The sequence below is a fragment of the Salmo salar genome, chromosome ssa15 (assembly GCF_905237065.1).
Source record: "Salmo salar chromosome ssa15, Ssal_v3.1, whole genome shotgun sequence".
Taxonomy (NCBI): Eukaryota; Metazoa; Chordata; class Actinopteri; order Salmoniformes; family Salmonidae; genus Salmo; species Salmo salar.
The window spans coordinates 69,124,239-69,134,000 of NC_059456.1; positions in this window are offsets into that span (position 1 = coordinate 69,124,239).

Here is a 9,762-nt window from a genome sequence, read left to right on the forward strand (position 1 = left end):
ATGGCCACCTAATCATCCCCAGCTTACAATTGGCTCATTCATCCCCCTCCTATCCCCTGAAACTATTCCCCAGGTCGTTGCTGTAAATGACAATGTGTTCTCAGTCAACTTACCTGGTAAAATAACGGTAAAATAAAAAAAGGTGCAGTGGTCTGAGCTGCTCTGACAGCTGGTGCTTAAAGCTAGTGAGGGAGATATGAGTCTCCAGCCTCAGTGATTTTTCCAATTTGTTCCAGTCATTGGCAGCAGAGAACTGGAAGAAAGGCGGCCAAAGGAGGAATTGGCTTTGGGGTGACCAGTGAAATATACCTGCTGGAGCGCGTGCTACGGGTGGGTGTTGCTATGGTGACCAGTGAGCTGAGATAAGGCGGGGGTTTACCTAGCAAAGACTTATAGATGACCTGGAGCCAGTGGGTTTGGCGACGAATATGAAGCGAGGGCCAGCCAACGAGAGCATACAGGTGGCAGTGGTGGGTAGTATATGGGGCTTTGGTGACAAAACGTATGGCACTGTGATAGACTGCATCCAATTTGCTGAGTTTAAAGGCTATTTTGTAAATGACATCGCCGAAGTCAAGGATCGGTAGGATAGTCAGTTTTACGAGGGTATGTTAGGCAGCATGAGTGAAGGATGCTTTGTTGCGAAATAGGAAGCCGATTCCAGATATCATTTTGGATTGGAGATGCTTAATGTAAGTCTGGAAGAAAAAAATATATATAATATATACTGCTCAAAAAAATAAAGGGAACACTTAAACAACACATCCTAGATCTGAATGAAAGAAATAATCTTATTAAATACTTTTTTCTTTACATAGTTGAATGTGCTGACAACAAAATCACACAAAAATAATCAATGGAAATCCAATTTATCAACCCATGGAGGTCTGGATTTGGAGTCACACTCAAAATTAAAGTGGAAAACCACACAACAGGCTGATCCAACTTTGATGTAATGTCCTTAAAACAAGTCAAAATGAGGCTCAGTAGTGTGTGTGGCCTCCACGTGCCTGTATGACCTCCCTACAACGCCTGGGCATGCTCCTGATGAGGTGGCGGATGGTCTCCTGAGGGATCTCCTCCCAGACCTAGACTAAAGCATCCGCCAACTCCTGGACAGTCTGTGGTGCAACGTGGCGTTGGTGGATGGAGCGAGACATGATGTCCCAGATGTGCTCAATTGGATTCAGGTCTGGGGAACGGGCAGGCCAGTCCATAGCATCAATGCCTTCCTCTTGCAGGAACTGCTGACACGCTCCAGCCACATGAGGTCTAGCATTGTCTTACATTAGGAGGAACCCAGGGCCAACCGCACCAGCATATGGTCTCACAAGGGGTCTGAGGATCTCATCTCGGTACCTAATGGCAGTCAGGCTACCTCTGGCGAGCACATGGAGGGCTGTGCGGCCCCCCAAAGAAATGCCACCCCACACCATGACTGACCCACCGCCAAACCGGTCATGCTGGAGGATGTTGCAGGCAGCAGAACGTTCTCCACGGCTTCTCCAGACTCTGTCACGTCTGTCACATGTGCTCAGTGTGAACCTGCTTTCATCTGTGAAGAGCACAGGGCGCCAGTGGCGAATTTGCCAATCTTGGTGTTCTCTGGCAAATGCCAAACGTCCTGCACGGTGTTGGGTTGTAAGCACAACCCCCACCTGTGGACGTCGGGCCCTCATACCACCCTCATGGAGTCTGTTTCTGACCGTTTGAGCAGACACATGCACATTTGTGGCCTGCTGGGAGGTTATTTTGCAGGGCTCTGGCAGTGCTCCTCCTGCTTCTCCTTGCACAAAGGCGGAGGTAGCGGTCCTGCTGCTGGGTTGTTGCCCTCCTACGGCCTCCTCCACGTCTCCTGATGTACTGGCCTGTCTCCTGGTAGCGCCTCCATGCTCTGGACACTACGCTGACAGACACAGCAAACCTTCTTGCCACAGCTCGCATTGATGTGCCATCCTGAATGAGCTGTACTACCTGAGCCACTTGTGTGGGTTGTAGTCTCCGTCTCATGCTACCACTAGAGTGAAAGCACCGCCAGCATTCAAAAGTGACCAAAACATCAGCCAGGAAGCATAGGAACTGAGAAGTGGTCTGTGGTCCCCACCTGCAGAACCACTCCTTTATTGGGGGTGTCTTGCTAATTGCCTATAATTTCCACCTGTTGTCTATTCCATTTGCACAACAGCATGTGCAATTTATTGTCAATCAGTGTTGCTTCCTAAGTGGACAGTTTGATTTCACAGAAGTGTGATTGACTTGGAGTTACATTGTGTTGTTTAAGTGTTCCCTTTATTTTTTTGAGCAGTGTATTTATATATATATAAAAATATCCTTAAAGTATAATTTTGTCCTTGAAACATTTCATTGAGCCCCCCCAGTGGAAATGTCATAATACTCTTAAAACCTAGTGGTCAAACACGGAAATGCTTCCAATCATTTGTCCACTATTCATTTTTCCCATGTGTTTGGTGTAGGCTTACCTTGGCATGAAGTTTGGATAACTGTGTAATTCTCTCTCGGACGAGTTTTATCAATATATTCGCCTCAATTTACTCTCAAAACTTCAAAGACGCTAAATAGCAACAGAGAAGACCTCATGCAAAACTACAAATTCCTGTAGGAAGCTCCTGCACGTCATCTCTAGCTGACACTGTCAGCTACAGTTCACCAGTACAATCACAGACCTTCTGTGTCCAGTCCATGCTGAATCCATGTGCTGTATTGAGATGAAGTGTTGGACTTCTTCTGTCCCCTTTCTCTCTGTCTTAGTTAGCCACTGACAACACTTTAGCTAGCTCGTTAGCAGAGCAGTAGATCAGTAGGCTAGATTAAAAACAATATATATATGTTTTACTTAGCCTAGATCATTGTTTGTACAGTATGTCCACTTTGATGTCTCTTGCAGACCTTATGGCATTTTTTCAAGGATGAGCACTAAAAGGGGAGAAGACCACTATAAGTCTGGCCATGTGGAGAAGATCACTAGAAGTCTGGCCATGTGGAGAAGACCACTAGAAGTCTGGTCATGTGGAGAAGACCACTAGAAGTCTGGTCATGTGGAGAAGACCACTGGAAGTCTGGTCATGTGGAGAAGACCACTAGAAGTCTGGTCATGTTGAGAAGACCACTAGAAGTCTGGCCAGCTAGTTGTGTTTGCTATACCTAAAATGTACTGTAGTCTAACGTTATAGCAAGCTAGCTAACTAGCCTCAGTGCCTCTCATTAGGTGCAAAACTGTAGAAATGTTTTGACAATAATGGCGGAGAGTAAAGGAAAGACTTTGCCTTGATGACTCGTATTAGTCTTGGAGTAACTATATCTGTATGTTGTAGCTAGCTAGCTAGCTAACATGTGTCTGTGAGATGTCGCATATTCTACACTATGCCACTACAGTAGGAATACAGAGAACACCACTTGTGGCAAAGGTTTTCCTAAGAATGCTGAGCTGAAGAAAAAAAATCACTATGTGGATGGGACATTTCTGCAGGGATGGAGTGAGAACATTCTATAACTGTCTGTGCCATGCTGAGAGAGAGAGAGAGACAGAGACAGCCCTCCCTCGGCCTAAACATCAGCACCACAGGTAACTTCCACAAAGTTGTGAACGATCTGAGAGACAATGTCTTCTATGCCATCAAAAGGAACATAAAATTTGACATACCAATTATGTCGAATCAGTTATAGAACCCATTGCCCTTTATGGTTGTGAGGTACGGGGTCCGCTCACCAACCAAGAATTCACAAAATGGGAAAAACCACCAAATTGAGACAGCATGCAGAATTCTGCAAAAAATATTCTCAGTTTACAACGTAAAACACCAAATTATGCATGCAGAGCAGAATTAATGCCGATACCGGCTAATTATCAAAATCCAGAATAGAGCCGTTAAATTCTACACCCACCTAAAAGGAAGCGATTCCAAAACCTTCCATAACGAAGCCATCACCTTACAGAGAGATTAACCTGGAGAAGAGTCCCCTAAGCAAGCTTGTACTGGGGCTCTGTTCACAAACACAAACAGACCCCACAGAGCCCCAGGACAGCAACACAATAAGACCCAACCAAATCATGAGAAAACAAAAAGATAATTACTTGACACATTGGAAAGAATTAACAAAAAAACTGAGCAAACTAGAAAGCTACTTGGCCCTAACCATAAGGGTACACAGCGGCAGAATACCTGACCACTGTGACTGACCCAAACTTAAGGAAAGCTTTGACCATGTACAGACTCCGTGAACATAGCTTTGCTATTGAGAAAGGCCGCTGTAGGCAGACCTGGCTCAAGATAAGACAGGCCATGTTCACACTGCCCACAAAATGAGGTGGAAACAGCTGCACTTCCTAACCTCCTGCCAAATGTATGACCATATTAGAGACACATATTTTCCTCAGATTACACAGACCCACAAATAATTTCAAAAGAATCCCAATTTTGATCAACTCCCTTATCTATTGGGTGAAATCACAGCAGCAAGATTTGTGACCTGTTGCCACAAGAAAAGGGCAACCAGTGAACAAACACCATTGTAAATACAACAAATATGTAAACATCATGCAGCCATTGCTTTTCCTTTACCTTTTCCTTTACCTTTTAAATATTGGTAGTTAGTAATTCCACTAAAACGGTTTGGCTAGCTAGCTGACAAACAAACTCTGCAGATATATCTTTAAATTCATTGTTGTAAACTATTGTATCATATCTGATGGGTTACTGACCTGTCCGTCCTCAGGCTCGATCTGCTGTAGTCTCTACAACTGGATGGTCACCCTCGGATCACACTGGCACAGGATGTCCATGCACCGGATGGCCTGAGGAATGCACTCCTGTTGGACTGGAAAACAAAGAGACATTTGGTCAGTGGTTGTTTTTTTCAATGCTTTATAACCATCTTTATCTGTACAGGAAATTCATTGTTTATCATAACAAAAACGCACCTTGGACAATGAGACAAGTGGTCCCTCAACACCCAATCCTTGTGCCTCATTGTTTGTTCTTGTTTTCCCAATCAACAGCTACTTCACTGATAAGTGGGTCTTGGAGGTTTACAAGTGCACAGCAAGTCTGCACCAGCACATTACTATAACGACGCAGATAAGGTGGGTTGAATCTCAGGATTTTTTTATCTTTTCGTCGAGCATTTGCCATTTCAACATGGATCCTGTTTCTGTATATGTCTTTTGTGAGATATATCTCACTCTCTGTTAACCTGCCGGGGTTCAGAAATGGAGGAATGTTCACAGTGACTCCTGCAGGCATCAAGCTCTGGATCAAGAAACCTTTGTCTGCCAAAATCATGTCTCCAGATGTGAAGATCTTCTCAAACCCTGACTTCTGGACAATGGCTTTGTCCTGGATACAGATTGCTGCAGTATGTTATCACCGAATTAGGTGCAACTCCCATGAGTAGCTTGAAGGAGTGCATTGAATGGTACACAGAGTAGGTTTGCATCTGCAAGTCCATTTGACCTGGAGTAGCAACTTCTATGTCAGTACAGTCAATGACCATCCTGCAGTTTTTGCTGGACCGCTGAAAAGAAACAGACAAGTACGTTTGTGTCATGTCCTGACCCTAGTAAGATGTCATTTTCTATAGTAGAGTAGGTCAGGGCGTGACAGGGGGTGTTTTGTGGTTTTCTATGTTTTCTATTTCTATGTTTAAGTTCTAATTTTTCTATTTCTATGTTGGGGTTGTTTGGGTTGATCTCCAATTGGAGGCAGCTGGTCCTCGTTACCTCTGATAGGAGATCATATTTAAGTAGGGGTTTTTCTTCCTGTTTTTGTGGGTTATTATATTTTGAGTAGTGTTTGTTTCTCTCTGCGTCACGGTTTGTTGTTTTGTCATTTTCAGTTATTTGTGTATTGCAAAGGTTTCACGTATTTAATAAAATGTGGAACTACAAACACGCTGCACCTTGGTCCGCTCCTTTAGACAACCGTGACAGTTTGGTTCTTCTCCTGACTTGGAACAGTCGTCATGATGCTAATGAAAAAAAGCTTGTGGATCATGTGAATAAAAGTGATGGTAACATTGCTGACTGCTTGCACTACAACAGAATAGATGAGCCAGGTACAAGTTGATGTAGCTGTGACCCAACTTCATAAACTCCATGAACACTTAATCCTCAAATGACAGCACCTCAAATGGCAAAGTAGACAACACAGTCCTTGTAATGTTCCAAGTAGTCAACAACGATGTTGAACATGTCTTTCACCCACAGACTTGACTATAGTAACGGGAAAATAGACTGGGCTTTGGTCTATCTGCACATCTGAAATGCTATGTGGATGGGACATTTTTGCTGGGATGGAGGAATTATCTGGAATTCTCAACTAGATGATCAGGACAGTCTAGGGTACTATTTGCCTGAAGAGGTGAAGTATTGTGATGAGCTATACAACTGTACTTCTGATTCTAATTCGCAAGAGGAAAGTTAAAACCCTCAGTCGAGAGGTCACTGAGGAGGACCAACAGTGGTAGGGGGATCATCTGATAGAGACTGACATGCAGGGATGGAATTTAAAGATTTTGAGCACTGGCCAGCTGAGCCAGTAGACCACCATTTCTACTAGATTGGATAACATTCGGGTCCTAAATCTGTGGCATGCGATGTTTGTAAAGGCAAAATGTCACTTCTGCGTCAGTCTAGTGTCGTGGAAGTTCTAATCAAGTGAGAGAGACTTTGTCATTTCTTCAAACAATCAATCTTTATTTGATATTGATTAATCAATTGCAATAATGGAGCTGGCCAACGACCCACCCATAGGTGACTCGTTGAGAGCCCAATGATTCTGAGTTGGGGCTTGTCTTATATAGCCTAACCTTGTTACATTTCCTTAATCCACCACAACTCTCAATGTGTCGAACCAACTGATATCTACTGGATGAGGTGGCCAAATATTCTGAGTCCTGTGTGTTCTCCTGTGAATACTAAAAACAGTTTGTTCTTAGAATAGAGGATAAGGAGAGACTTTGTTCGGAACAGACACACCTCGTTACGAACATGCAAGTTTCAGAGTACAGAGGATGGGGGTAAGAACAAGTGATGTGCACAGCCGTGGTGAATTAGGTAGAGGTATGTGAAAACAGCAATTTACACAACCAGAGTAACAGGATTGTACACACCTATCATTTATGTAAACCTTAAATTAATGCTAATACACATTTTTATCCACATGGTGACATGCTAACTAACGTTAACCCACCAGGGCAGAGATATTTAGCTAGCTAGCTAGTTAACGTTAGCTCACTGTTCGTGTCGTCAGAGTTTTCCATGTAGTGACATTTTAGCTAGCCCACCAGGGCATGGATATTTAGCTAACGTTTAGCTAGTTACGTTAGATCATCTTTTGTGTAAGACATTTTCCCAGATCCCACATGTGGTGACATGCTAGTTAGTCCACCAGGGCAGGGATATTTAATGTTAGCTAGATGGCGCTAATCGCTAACATTAGGCACATTCGCTAGCATTTCACTGTCTGTCAAGAAAGTCTGACAACATGATGGTGAGATATACGGTGCAACGTATGTAGCTAATGTAGCTAACTAGCCAACCAAGGTGGCTAACTAACTATCCCACCAGGTCATATTTAGCTAGTTTTCTAGTTAATATTAGCTCACCGTTCATGTAGTCAGACTTGTCTACGTGGCGACATGCTAGCTAACTAACTATCCTTCCCCTGGTGCCGGGCTAGCATTAGCTAGCAAGTCTGACTACACGAACGGCAAGTTAACTAATAAAATTAAATCAAATTTATTCATAAAGCCCTTCTTACATCAGCTGATGTGTAACGGCTGTCTTCATCGTCAGATGAAACAGAGAAGTCGTCTGAGAAAGTGGACCAATACGCAGCGGAGTTAGTGTTCATCATTGAAGTTTAATTTACTAAAGAACACTACACAAAACAAAACAAGAAAACCGACAGCCAAACAGTCCTGTCAGGTGCAAAACACTAAACAGAAACAATTACCCACAAAACCCCAACAGAAAAACAGGCACTTTTGTGTGACTCCCAATCAGCAACAACACTATACAGCTGTGCCTGATTGGAAGCCACACGGCCAAAATCAACGAAACAAACCAACATAGAAAAATGCACATAGAACGCCCACCCAATGTAACACCCTGGCCTAACCAAAATAACAAACAAAAACCCCTCTCTATGGCCAGGGCGTTACATGATGTCACAAAGTGCTGTACAGAAACCCAGCCTAAAACCCCAAACAGCAAGCAACGCAGGTGTAGAAGCTCTAGCTAGCTAACTAAATATCCCTGCCCTGGGAAAACGTTAGCTAGCATCTCACCATGTGGAGAAATATGACTACATGAACCATGAGCTAACATTAACTAGCTGGCTAGCTCACAAAGGACTTGTCAATAATAATAGGTAACAACTGTCATTATGCTAGTCTATGCTGGTTTCCTTTTACTTGTAAGGAAGGTAATGTGCGGTATCGTAGAAATATTGAATCAAATATTTCTCAGATGCCGGAGCTTGTGAATTGAAATAGAATTTATTACAAAAAGTAACAAAGCCGAGCAATTCCATGGAACACCTGACTCTCCATTCTTAGTACTTTGCTGTTATACAGTCTTACCCTTACATAACATTGTCACCACACTTTCATGTAAATTATTGATACCTTCTAGCCTTGGCCACCCTAATCTTGCTGCCTTTCTTATTAGGGCATAGATTCTATTGGTGGAATGACACACAGACATGCACACTCCTACTACAGGTCTAATAGTGCCTATAACTAATTAGCTAATGTTCCTGTCCAAAGGTCTTCACAAGTTCAGGCCGATGTTTCCTTCACAAGATCAGATATGGCCCAGACCAGTCACGTCTTGTTGGTCTACCTTGCCTCATCCACACAGATTCTGCTTACGTTTTGTTTTTTACATGTCTAATATTTAAACTTATATCAATTATTCTTTCTACTTCAAAGAGAACAGTATAGGTACTGAAAATCACCAGATGACTGGAAATTCTCTAACAGCGGCAAGTAACTACAGTTGGTGGTTACCTAGCTCATTTCATAAGCACCTAGCTAGCTAACCACAGATCTTTTACCTACCCAAAATAGATTGTTAGCAGCTAGAAAACAGGACTTACCTTATTACACGACTCCAGCAACGCCTCTCGCTTACAGAGGTTCGAAAATGATAAAATACACGTGTGCTTATTGGAATAGTGGTTACAATCCGGTACATAGCACTGAACCATACTTGCTTCTGATCGACGGAGATGCCTAAGGTTAACTAGTTAGCTACAAAGTCCAGGGTCATGCAAAACATTATAGTAATTAAAAAATGTTAAGGTAGGTAATTTGAAAAATGCTAAACAACAATAAAAACGAGAAATACACTATATAAATTATTTAAACGAGAAACTACAAAAAATGCTATAATATCTACTAGTTATTCTACTTGCTAAGTTACTTTCTACTTGTCATGAGAGTTTGCATGGAGAAATGTGGACTTTTTTCCTACCCTGCAACACTGCCTTGAGTTATGATGTCAAAGCTTGCAGAGGATGTGTAGTTCTGTATGATAGCCACATTAGTGGCTAATTATCATTTCATTTCGGTTGTAAATACAGGCAAATATATTGATAAAAGTGACCTTGTCCGAGAGAGATTTACACTGTTATCAAAACATCACGCCAGGGTAAGCCTACATGAAAGACAGACCTTATTTGAAGTGGTTTTAAAATCCCCTATGGGAAAAATGAATGGTGGAAAAACGATTGGAAACAT